Below are 11,373 nucleotides of genomic sequence, written 5' to 3'. Positions count from 1 at the left end.
CTCTCTGTTTAATAGGTTATTAAGTTGGAATCAGATTAATTGTTATCTTACTTTAGCATAAGGACTGAAATAAGGAAAAGAATCCACCTGCCAGTACCTTTAAAAATGACAGTTTATTCTGTGCAGAGAGCAAAGAAAAAAAATAACACGTTGTAGTTTCTGGGATTATGTGCTGGACATTGTACACTTTGATCTTTGTGTGGATTAAACAAACAAGATAAAATGTGTTTAGTAGAGGTATTGGTTGTTGGTAGGTGGATTTTGTTTCCTTGCCAATTAGCTGTGTCTTTTTATTCTTTATAGAAAGCTATGCTAACAGTTTGTTGTAGCTTCATACTTCATAGCATACAGACATGGGATAGGCACTGGATTTAGGTAGGTATTTTCATATCACTCTTAGCAAGAAAGCAAATAAACACATTTCTAAATTCTTGAAGTATCCTTTTAAAGAATCTGAACACACAATATGATCTGATTTTTTTTTTTTAATCAAATTTAGGCTTAGATAGGAATGAATCAGGACTAATATGTCTGAACAAGTCCAAGGCTACCTTTCAGTCTATCGAAACTTCACTCCACATATTTTACCTCAGCCAACCATAAAACCTTTTTGCAACATATCATGATTGTTTGTTTGGTTGTTTTGATTTGTTTTTAAAGTTCCGGTTAATTTCCTTTTTTTCCAAATTGAACATGAATGAGGCCACCAGCTTCTTTAACTGAACCTAGAGACGTGTTTATTCATGTGGCTACAAACTTCACTTTTTCCCTTGTGGAACTCAGTCATGGATAGCCAGGGTACAGCTTGAGCTTTTTCTGCCAGTCAGACTGAAACTCCAGTGTCACCATGAAGGGTACACCTCCTCTGCAGACCTTGCTCAAACCACAAGAACCCTCCTGGTACCTTGAGTATATCACCCCAGTAAGCACATAACAAACATGACTGCTCCTGATTGGTATATTTGCTTCACTGATTATTGCCATTAAATTTATTTCTGCTTTTGTCTCATCGCTGCTGTCATACTGTAGCTCCACTTCTCTCTCCTCCTTTGCTTTCCCTGTCCACAGCTCTATCTGCAATACCAAACCCAGAAGATTAGTACACCACATCCTGATGGAAAAATAACTCTCTGGGACACATAGTCACACCTGAACAATTAATGCATGCTTATCTTAATCAGAGGATGGAACACTGTTTACTGATGTTCCAACCAGCCTCTTTTAATTTTAATTAAAATGACTACAGTGCATGGTTGCTTCATTACTCAGGAGCAAATCAGGTGTTGGAAGATGAATAGTATAAAGGTCCTGAACAGGGTTTTTAACTGCTTCCTGTGGTGAAAGGCTGCACACAAACCTGTTGTTCTGCATTTATCTTTATTTTCCTTTACACTTGAATCATTTTTCCAGATCTCCCTTTTAGAGTGACCACAAGTAACAGTAACAATATAGCAAGCCTGGTTCTATGGGAAGCTGTAAAGTACGGGCACATTTTCTAAGCACAAGCCAGGATGGAGGTCCTTAGAACACATTGTGTTTGCACTCAGATACTGCTGAAGTAACGAATGCACTGGCCTGATTTAAAGACTTCTACAACACACACAGACATTTCAGTGATTCTAACTGCAAGGCTGTCATAAGAAATCAACTGATGCTGACAGTCCGATTTTCCATTTGATCAAATGAGTCCGTAAGGCTGAATCCCAGGTTGGACAGTGCATAAGCTCACGTCAGTCTCGCTAATCGCAGAATGTGAAATCAAATCAATATTTGGACCGCACCACCTGCTTTCCTGATATGAGCCATCAGTATTCATGGAATCTCTTTGGGGTTATTCAGACATTGGTTATTACGTTGGTTATTACAGAGTGTGCAAGATTTATATTCAACTGTGCCATTGGATTGAGCTAAATATTAGATCGGATGTTATGAATTTGGTAGAAGTTGTTAAAATTTTTATAAATTAAAGCTCTTTTTCAAGTAAACACTGCATAAATACTAATTTGCAAATATATTGTACATGCTGTGTAGATGCATGTCTGAGAATGGTTTGCTCACAACTGCATGCTTGTGTGTGCATATGCATCTGTGGGTCTCTGTGAGTGTGGATGTATTTTACTGAGTGTGTAAGAGACACAGACACATGCAAACATAGAGACATGTGGGCTCAAAAATTATTCTTCTCTTTCAAAGGTTTCCATTCTTCCAGGTCAACCAAACTGCCTCCACTGGACAGTCCCAGGCTGATGAAAACATGACAAAATGAAACACGGTGGAGATTGGGGAATTAGTAACTCTCTCCCAGAGAACTACAAGCTTTCCCAGAAGAGCCACTGACTATACCTCAAAATATGAAATAGCCAGAATGCCAATGTGTTTCAAAGACACCTTTCAGATACGGTAAGCCCAGAGGAGCAAATTAGATTCAGTTGGTCACCATCAACATGGCTTAAAACTAAACTTTGCCACACACTATTCAAGTGATTTTGTAACACTATTTAAGTTTGTAATGTTTTTGACAGTTTGTGTGGCAACATATAAAAGCTGACTATGTGGATGAAGGTGCAAGCTTTTGTCAATGTTGGCCTTAAGAGTGCAGGCATACGACTAGTGGCAGGGCATACAGGTACAGACTCGAATAGTATTGGAATTGAGGTTGAATTCTTTTGTGAACAAAATTATGTTTACAGTCACTATTTCATCTCAAAGTGCATTTGCTGTATCCTTGGTGATTAACAAGCATTTGAGTTCATTTCCTTCCTTATAAGACAAGTATTAAGCCAGTTTTTTCAAAGATTAATCACCACTGTGAGTGCTGGAAAGGCTGTTGACTGTGAGCCCCCTTGTGGCCAAAGTCCACTGCTGTGCTGCTGAGCACTTAAAGCACATACAGTAGATTCCTGGGCCGGAGACAGCTACCCCTTCATTGTCAATGGAAACTGAGTGCTGCCACTCGGTACATCCCGATGTGTCAGACAGGGGCTGAAGGAGCCCAGTGAGGCGACAGCCCACAGCTGGGGAAAGATCTGCTCTATTCAGTGACGGCAAGGTCAGAGTGAATCAATATTATCATGAACTCAGATGGTGATGGCAGAGATTTTGAGACAAACTCAAAGCTGTTATAATTTTCATCCATAGAACTGGTATATGTCATCTTACTAACGTTTGCATTTTTTGAGGCGAAAAAGTAACCACTTAGACTGAGAATATGTGGTCAGTCTATCCAGGTAATGCCAATTTAAAATTTGTCCTGGCATTTTCAGAGACATGACTACTCACTGTTGGACCAAGCCAGTTCTATTAGCAGGCAGCTACATTGTGGAGGACGCCGGTGTTCCAGCGGCACATTATAGGTGCGTTTCCACTGTCACAACTTAATAATCAGTTCACCCTCTGCTTCCCTTAACCATCACCCGGCAAAACCTCACAGGTTGACATGGACATCCTACTTTCTTTTTCCACTGTATTTTTTATTGTGTCGGTCTCTGTTTAGAGGCTGTGCTCCTCTCACACACAGCTGAGCCGAGGATGTGAAGGATCACACCATACTGCAACAATCAGTCAGTAACAGAGACTATATGGGCAGTTTATCAAACAGCTGCTGAACAAGCAGAACACAATGTGACATCTTCACCACTTTGCCAGCGGTCCAATCACTGAAGTTTCCATTTTGTGTGTCTATTGTTTTTCTTGAATATCCTCCAAGCTAATAATATCAGCTTCATTCCAAATGCCAGCAGTAGGTTTTCATGGTCAAGCGTCATATTATGAGGGTCAGACTGTCATGGAAATCTTGCTTTTAGGTGTATTGCCATTATGGGGAAACTTAGTTGCTCTCGGTGGAGGTCTGCACTGGGTCCTGTCTCGTTACAGTGGTGTTTTCCAGTTTACAGTGTTCTGCTTCCCAGCCTTTTCATTTATCAAACTGTTGCCACATATCATAATTGTGGTCACAAGTTCCACAAGGTACCATTTAGTTCATTGTGCAATTGAAGTCTGTGTAACAATTGACTTTAAAAGTTAAACTATGACCAAACATTTTATCAGTTCAGCAGACAATAAAAGATGTCAACCGTAGATTTTCTCCTTAAGTTTGCAGAGGAAATGTTATGCAACTGAATCATAATAATAATGTACAGATTGCTAATGGGGCTACATGGGTTGTCTGTTTGATAGGCCAGCACTCTATAGAGGTAGATCAGATGTGTTTATGTCGCAGTGGTGGTTGACCCAGTACTAAGGCATGTAGAATATAATATCAAACCCAAACACAATTAGACATACCAGGGCTAAAGCTGCTAATTCCTGGTCAAAAAACAGCACACTGATTACATATTATAGAAGTGCTGGAGGCTGTCATTGCAACAAGGCCAAGGGCATTCAACATAGCTGCCAGAGGGTTTGTTCTGTTCATAAAATGGCAATATATTCTGCATTTCAATCTATTTTTACAATCTGATTCATTATGGCACATTTTCTTCCTGACCCTAGCCCATCTGACATTACTAGCATTTTAAAACAAATGACACTTTATACTTTGGCCTTGGTCCACTGCTTCACTATGGCTGTATTTTAACAACCCCGTCTACCCAAGCACAGCACTCCCCTGCTTTGCAAGATGAGTGCTGTGCTTTCATTGAAAGCGCTGGACCTGTACTGTGCCTACAATATATCTCCTTCACTGACTGGGATCTCAGTGTGTCCTCACCTTCTCTTGCCAGACAGAACAGGGCACAGGGCCTATACTAGACAATTTAGGATATGCCCCTTTGCTCTGGAAACTGAGTGAGTGTGTGCTTGAACAACCTGATCAGGGTGCTTTTCTAAAAAAAAAAACTTAAGGTAAAAAATGTTCACCATTGCTAACTATGGAATAAACTGAGTTATGACTAGAGAGGCTGAGAGGGCAGAGAGAAACTGATACATTTAACAATCCTCATTATTTCCCATCAGTGCTACACTGGACAGGGAACTCATTCAGTAGACCTTATCTGGTTTAAACAAGCTCAGGTTTCTGTTGGAGAAATAAATTCTTGTCATGTGTTAGTCACTGCTGCCTGTTGACACCAATGTGTATGTGAATGTGTGTTTTTATATACATGTATGGGTGGTTTATATACAGTATAGTGCTCACACATATTACACCTTAACACTGTCATTTCAGTTTTAATGCCATATCCATACAGTATGTCACGATGAAGGGCTTGGTTTTGGAGGCAGCAGACCGTTTCACACCACACACACACACACACACTCAAGGGGGTTTCCTGTGTTATAGTTGAAATCACAAACAGAGCCAAAGGCTATGACAGTCTTCCACCAGAAGATTTTTAGAAATCAACATATTGATTACTGTCCACACCAGACAGGCATTTGTTTCTATGTCATGCTGGTCAGGATGTACATGTACACATAGTTTAAAGTAGTGCAAAAGTGGCAGAGGAAAGTGATTTGATTAAAGAAGCAGGGCAGTTTTTATAGAGCAATGCACTGTACAGCCAATGAGATCCCATGCACTAGTTATTATTTTTGAAAAAATAAATAGTAAAAATGAATAAGTATCAAAACAGACAGGCAGGCTTCATCAGGGTTTGTCCCATAGATTCTACTGACTTCTTTGAAAGAAAACTGACATGCTCATGCCTCAGAGACGGTAATAAACAAGACTGGCCACATATATGCTAAATCATATCAAGTCTAGTCGAATAAAAAGAGTACAGTGGAGAGTGCTGTTGTTGTAATATAACCTAACTTGCCAGAAGTGGAGTCTTTTTTCTACTGCCATCTAGTGAGCAGCTGTTGCTTTTTTCAATGTTGTCAACCTGTTTTGTCTTTGGTTAAAACAAAAAATAGAAAGAATAAGAGTAAAATGGGTCACATTTTGCTGCAGACTTCCATTTCATCAGATTTTATTCTTACTTAGCTATACAAATCAGGGCTTCATACTGTCATTACAATCTAATTATTATGGCCTTGTTGAGAAATTCATTTATCATTTCCACTTTGCATAATATTCATTAATACTTTCATAAGCCTGAGAGAAACATTATCCCACTGCTCACTTATGAAAAACAGATCCATGGATGTGCTTTAATTGGTGCATATATGCACTATCATATAGGCTAGAATAATTACACTGTCACTAAACTAAAAGATGACAAAATGTTAATAAAAATCTGATGATTGCTGACAAAGGTAAATGTAAAGAAAAACTGTGGCTACAGTGTGTGATTATTGCTTGAATATAATCAATTCAAAGTTATACCTACAGTATGACCTAGGGGATTATTTGTCTGTGCTGAGTTGTTCTGGGGGCAAATTTGATCAAAGGAGTAATGTGGGAATGGCGTGTGTTTTGTTGTAGTGTCATATGAACAACTTTTGTTTTGTTTTACTGTGTCACAGCTGACTGGCCTCAAACCCCCAGCCTGTCTTGCTATGTCTGACCTAGCAGAATTACACAGACACAGTTTAATATGTTTGCCTGAGAGACATGCATTGCCTCAAATTATTGTACCAGATCAGTGATTCCCAAATTGTGGTACATGTACCCCTGGTGGCTCCATCTGGTGGCATGCCAGAGCTGCTGAAAAGCCTAACAAATGCACTCCAACTGGCCTTAAGTGAAAAGCAAAACATTCTCTTTTAATTTTATTTCAGACAACAGTTATTGCATATAGCTACACATCACATGACAAATATGTAAAAGTTAGTTGATAATCATTTCAATATTTTAGAAATATAATTTGCCTGTACATAGTCATGTAAGGTGATGTGACAACATTTACATCTATCTTTAACTGGATTTATGACTAGCCTGTTAGCTGGACCAGCTGCCCAGGAGCAGTAATGAAAAGGTAAAACGGGGGGAAAGTTATATATGGAGGAAAAGTCCTATTTTTTTATTATGTGTGCCAGGTTTGTTTTTTATGAATGCGTGTAGGCTTTTAGTCTCACCAAAAGCCTTTGTTGGGACTTTTGAATTTTCTACTTTACCAGAACATCCAGAACAGTAGATGCTGTGTATGGTTAATGTTTTTTTTTGTTTTCTCAGACTACAAGTGAAGAAATCGATAAAATAGGTGAAAAGCCACCCATTAGTCCATCTGCCACTTTGCCCACCACCACAGAAGATGATAGTATTGGTGCAAGAAAGGCTCATTCATCTTTTGGAAAAGGTTTCTCTGAGCTCCTCGGGGGAAAGAAGACGTATAGCAGTCCTAATCTTGGTAAGAGCAAAGCACTTGATTTAGCAGCTGGATAAGGAGTTAAGCCTGCAAGGTGGTTCAGCCGGTATTTGATGTTATTGTGTATGACAGCAGATGGGACTGGCTGGCTATTTACTAGAGAGTCACATTTTCTTGGAGGCCTTTTTTCCACTATAGGTAACTTTTATTTTCTCAAGCCACAACCCATGAAATATATTGTATGGACCAAGACCAGAGAGCTAGCACCCCAGTGCTAGGGACAGTATTACAGGGTTGCAAGAGCACTCCAAAGAAAACAAAGGAAACTACTGAATATGTCCTATATCATTGTACATCATTGCCTTTTCTAAGCTCATTCTCCCCTTTTTATCATAACAACCACATTACTGCACAAATACTGTCTGTCCAACATAGCGCCACTCTGTCATGTTGATCTGCCTGTGCATCTGCACATGTTTGCTTCCATCAAAGTCCAAAACACAAATCTGTATTGTGCCCAATTATCAGCTAAAACAATTTATTTGGATCTTGAATGCCCCTCATTAAGAACCTTAAAAATGAATTTATTTTATTTTATCTAATAAAATAAAACTATTTTATTCCACTTGTAGTTAGACATCAGCCACACCTGATGCATGTACATTAAAGAAGGTATTGCTTTTAACAAATACCACCATGACCGCTCAGTCTCTTTAGGTCTTGGAGCCATCATGTGTCTGGCTTAGTGTTTTCTGGCCCAAGGCAGCAACTTTGTCTCCATTGACCTGTACATGTCTACTACACTGACGCTCAAGATGCCAGTTGTTCTGTGGGCATTTGTTTGTACCACTGACACTGAGCGACCGGGCTCAAAGGTTGCTCCACAGTGACAGCACCCACATAACCCCAGTTACCCCGGAATAAAAAAAACTTTTAGGAAAGTGCATAGAAAATGAGAATCTTGACCAATTAATTTTAAGAATAGTTATGTAAGTAATTTTAAGTTAAAAAAAAGTTTAAATAATTTGAATACCTTGAGAATAATGGACGCAAAGTATAAACATAACTGTTTTATACTAAAATATGTTTTATGCCAAAATACAAAAGGTGAGCAAATAATTTTATCAATATGGAATATTATATAGTTTAAGTGAGGTTTTTAAGGCTAAAAAGAAGCCAGTCTACCTGGACAACAACCCACCAGAGGGTGCATTCAAGAGGGGTGGAGTTTGAGCCACAGTAGGACCCAGACTGGTTTGGTGTCATGACCTCTAGCAAGTCAAGACTCAAAATTTTTATTGTCATTCTATTTGTGTGAGCACATATAAAGAATGCAAATAGATTTTCAGGTCCCAGTGGGTACAAGTAATACACATGTAATAAGAAGACACAATCTAAGCAATAAAATCATCTAAAAGTAGTAATCTTAGCAATAAATAAAAAATAATAATTAAAGGTTGTTTTGGTGATCCTGGAAAAACCAGCAAGAGGAAGCTCGATTTTGAAAGCACTCAACTGAAAAAATCCCACCATTTTCACATTTTCATTTCTCTCCAAAACACAATGTGCACTGCAACGTGCACTGCCTGACTACTAGCTTCAGATTTCAGGAAAATAACAAATGCTCCCCAAACAAAACATGGGCTTTATCCCATCTTGGTAACACTAACACTGCACGTGGCCTTTGATGCCCATTTAACTACAATACAGTCCTATTTATATACACTTAGAATTGACTACTGTTGGTATTTTCCCCAAGCGTGGCTGCATATTAAAGGAGTCCGTTCAGTGTGGCAGTCTTCTTGCTCTCTTACTCCTCACACTGCATGCAGGTCACAACTACTGGCAACAACGACATTTCAAATAAGGCCATACGTATGTCTTAAATGGGAAGGCCTAGAGTGTAACAACATCTGCTGATGTAAAGATTTTCAGAGGTGGGTGGGCTACAGCCTATGAATTTTGTGCAGACTTTACATCTGCTGTGGTGCTTTTTTCTCAGTAACCGTGCAGTTACCATACCATACAGTGATGCAAGAGGTGATGATGCTCTCTGTCACACACTTGTGAAAAAAGGTGAGTAGTTTTGCATCCATTCCAGCCTGCCTCGTGGCTCTCTTAACAATGCTATTACAGCTGCAGATAAGGTTTTCAGTAATTCTGTATTCAGCCTGAATAATGGCACTCAGACTGTGGTTTTCTTGTTTTGAATGTCTATGTCTTCTTGTTTTGAAGGTGTATAACCAAAGTGTAATGCAGGGATTATTTTAACAAAGCAGTCTTTGTCAGGATAACAAAGATTTCAAATGCATATACTGTATATCTCACAATTTAAACATATCAGTTACCTTTTTATACTGATGCAAGGGTGTCTGCATACATTATAAAAGATTTTACTTTTTTATCATGTCTTTTTCTTAGTGATGTTGATGCTCCCTTTGCATGCTGGTCAAAGGATCAGATGTGTGACTGGCTACAAGAACAGGGTCTTGTCCTTAACGTGAACATGGCTCATGTATGGATCTCCTCTGAAGGGTGAGACGAAGACACAAAATTCAGTACATTTACTAAAGCTGACAGACATGCTAAGTATTATTGTATTGAAGTTACTGTGTAGTATCCCAGGGAAGTTATGTGTAATCCTCACTTGTTTTCTTGTGGATGTTTAGTAGCTGGGCATCAAACACCCACTGCACAGAAAGACATTGCTGCTGGCTCTGCAGGCCCTTGGCTCAGAGGAGGATGTTAATAATGGGTGGCTGGATTACAACTGGGTGACTATGAACACAGCTGCTTGCATTGTACAGTAGACCACATGATGAGATGTGTTCACTATAGCAGTCACTTGAGAAATTAAAGCTTTTGCAGCCTTTTGTATACTTCTTTTATAATACACAACTTTATGCAAGCACACTCACTGCTTCCAAGCTGTGATTTAGTCTTTTTTATGCTGTATGCCCATAGAACAACATCTCTCCAGCAGAGCAGTGGACGAACCACAGGGCGATATGGCTGCAGTCTGTAGAGCTCGCTGAATCTCCCAACTTGAGAGGTAGCAGTGTGCACAGAAGCCTGGTGGTGAGACAGTCCAGAGTCTTCTGGGAAATGCAGGCTGTCCTCAAAGGTATTGTTTTTGGTCTTAATACATCTCCCCTCCTCAGTTGTTGGAGCCATGGTTCAGCATGGAAACTATGGCCCTGCTGCTGAACGTTCCCCCCAGTAGAAACCCTGCTGCATCATCACCTTGCCACACAATTCAGAGGCTCAGAGGCTTAGCAGCTAAAACTTTGTTTCTTTTGTTTTGTGTTTTTATGATACAGTCTTACAGCCACATTTTCATTTAAAAACCATAATCATAAAAATGAGCAAATCACAATTTCAAAGAATAAAATAACAGTGACAGTGGTGTGATAGTGGTGCGGTGGGTATTGTTGGACCTGGTGGTACTCTGAGAGACGAAGCAGTCCAAGTACTTTTAAAAGAGTGCTGATTTATTCAATGAACACAGGTAAAAATTAACATTACACGCTCAGGTATCTTGCACCTCCAACATGCACGCAGGCAGCTGAAAGATGAAAGACCCTGAACCCACCAGGCCTATACATTATATCACTTTGGTTGGGCTAGCCCCATACTACACAGAGAGACACCAAACCGTGACGTCTCCCGGTGCCAGCTTTGCAGCTGACCATGGCAGTAGTCAAAGCATGAAGAAAATCAGTGTGTGATTGTCTGTTGATTATGTGGTGTGTAGCTAAAAACATTCTAACACAACCTCTAGTGACATAATGGCTATGACTACAGTTATACACGTCATAATAATAATAATAATAAACATCCTGTCTTCTAACAGTCATCAACTTTCTATCTAGTTATCCTTGACCATAAGCAACCTGCAGTAACTCATGAGCATGACTAAGCATTTAACAGCCTGAGCTAGACATCCTGTCTACATTAAACATTTCTAATACATCAAGTATCTAACCAATATCTATCTGACTAAAAATACCTAACAGTAGAGCAGCTGTCTCCAACTGGAGATGCATTAATAACAACAACAGTAATAGTAGTATAAAGCATTCATTGATGAATATAAACTTGCTTTTGGCTATGCCTCATTCCCTTTTATTAAACGCAAATATATAGGAATTGTTCAAATTGCATTGGGCATTCTTGTTGATAATAG

Source organism: Monopterus albus, unplaced genomic scaffold (genome assembly GCF_001952655.1).
Source record: "Monopterus albus unplaced genomic scaffold, M_albus_1.0 scaffold12.1, whole genome shotgun sequence".
NCBI lineage: Eukaryota > Metazoa > Chordata > Actinopteri > Synbranchiformes > Synbranchidae > Monopterus > Monopterus albus.
The sequence above is the reverse complement of the archived record's forward strand: the minus strand, read 5'-3'. Positions refer to the sequence as shown.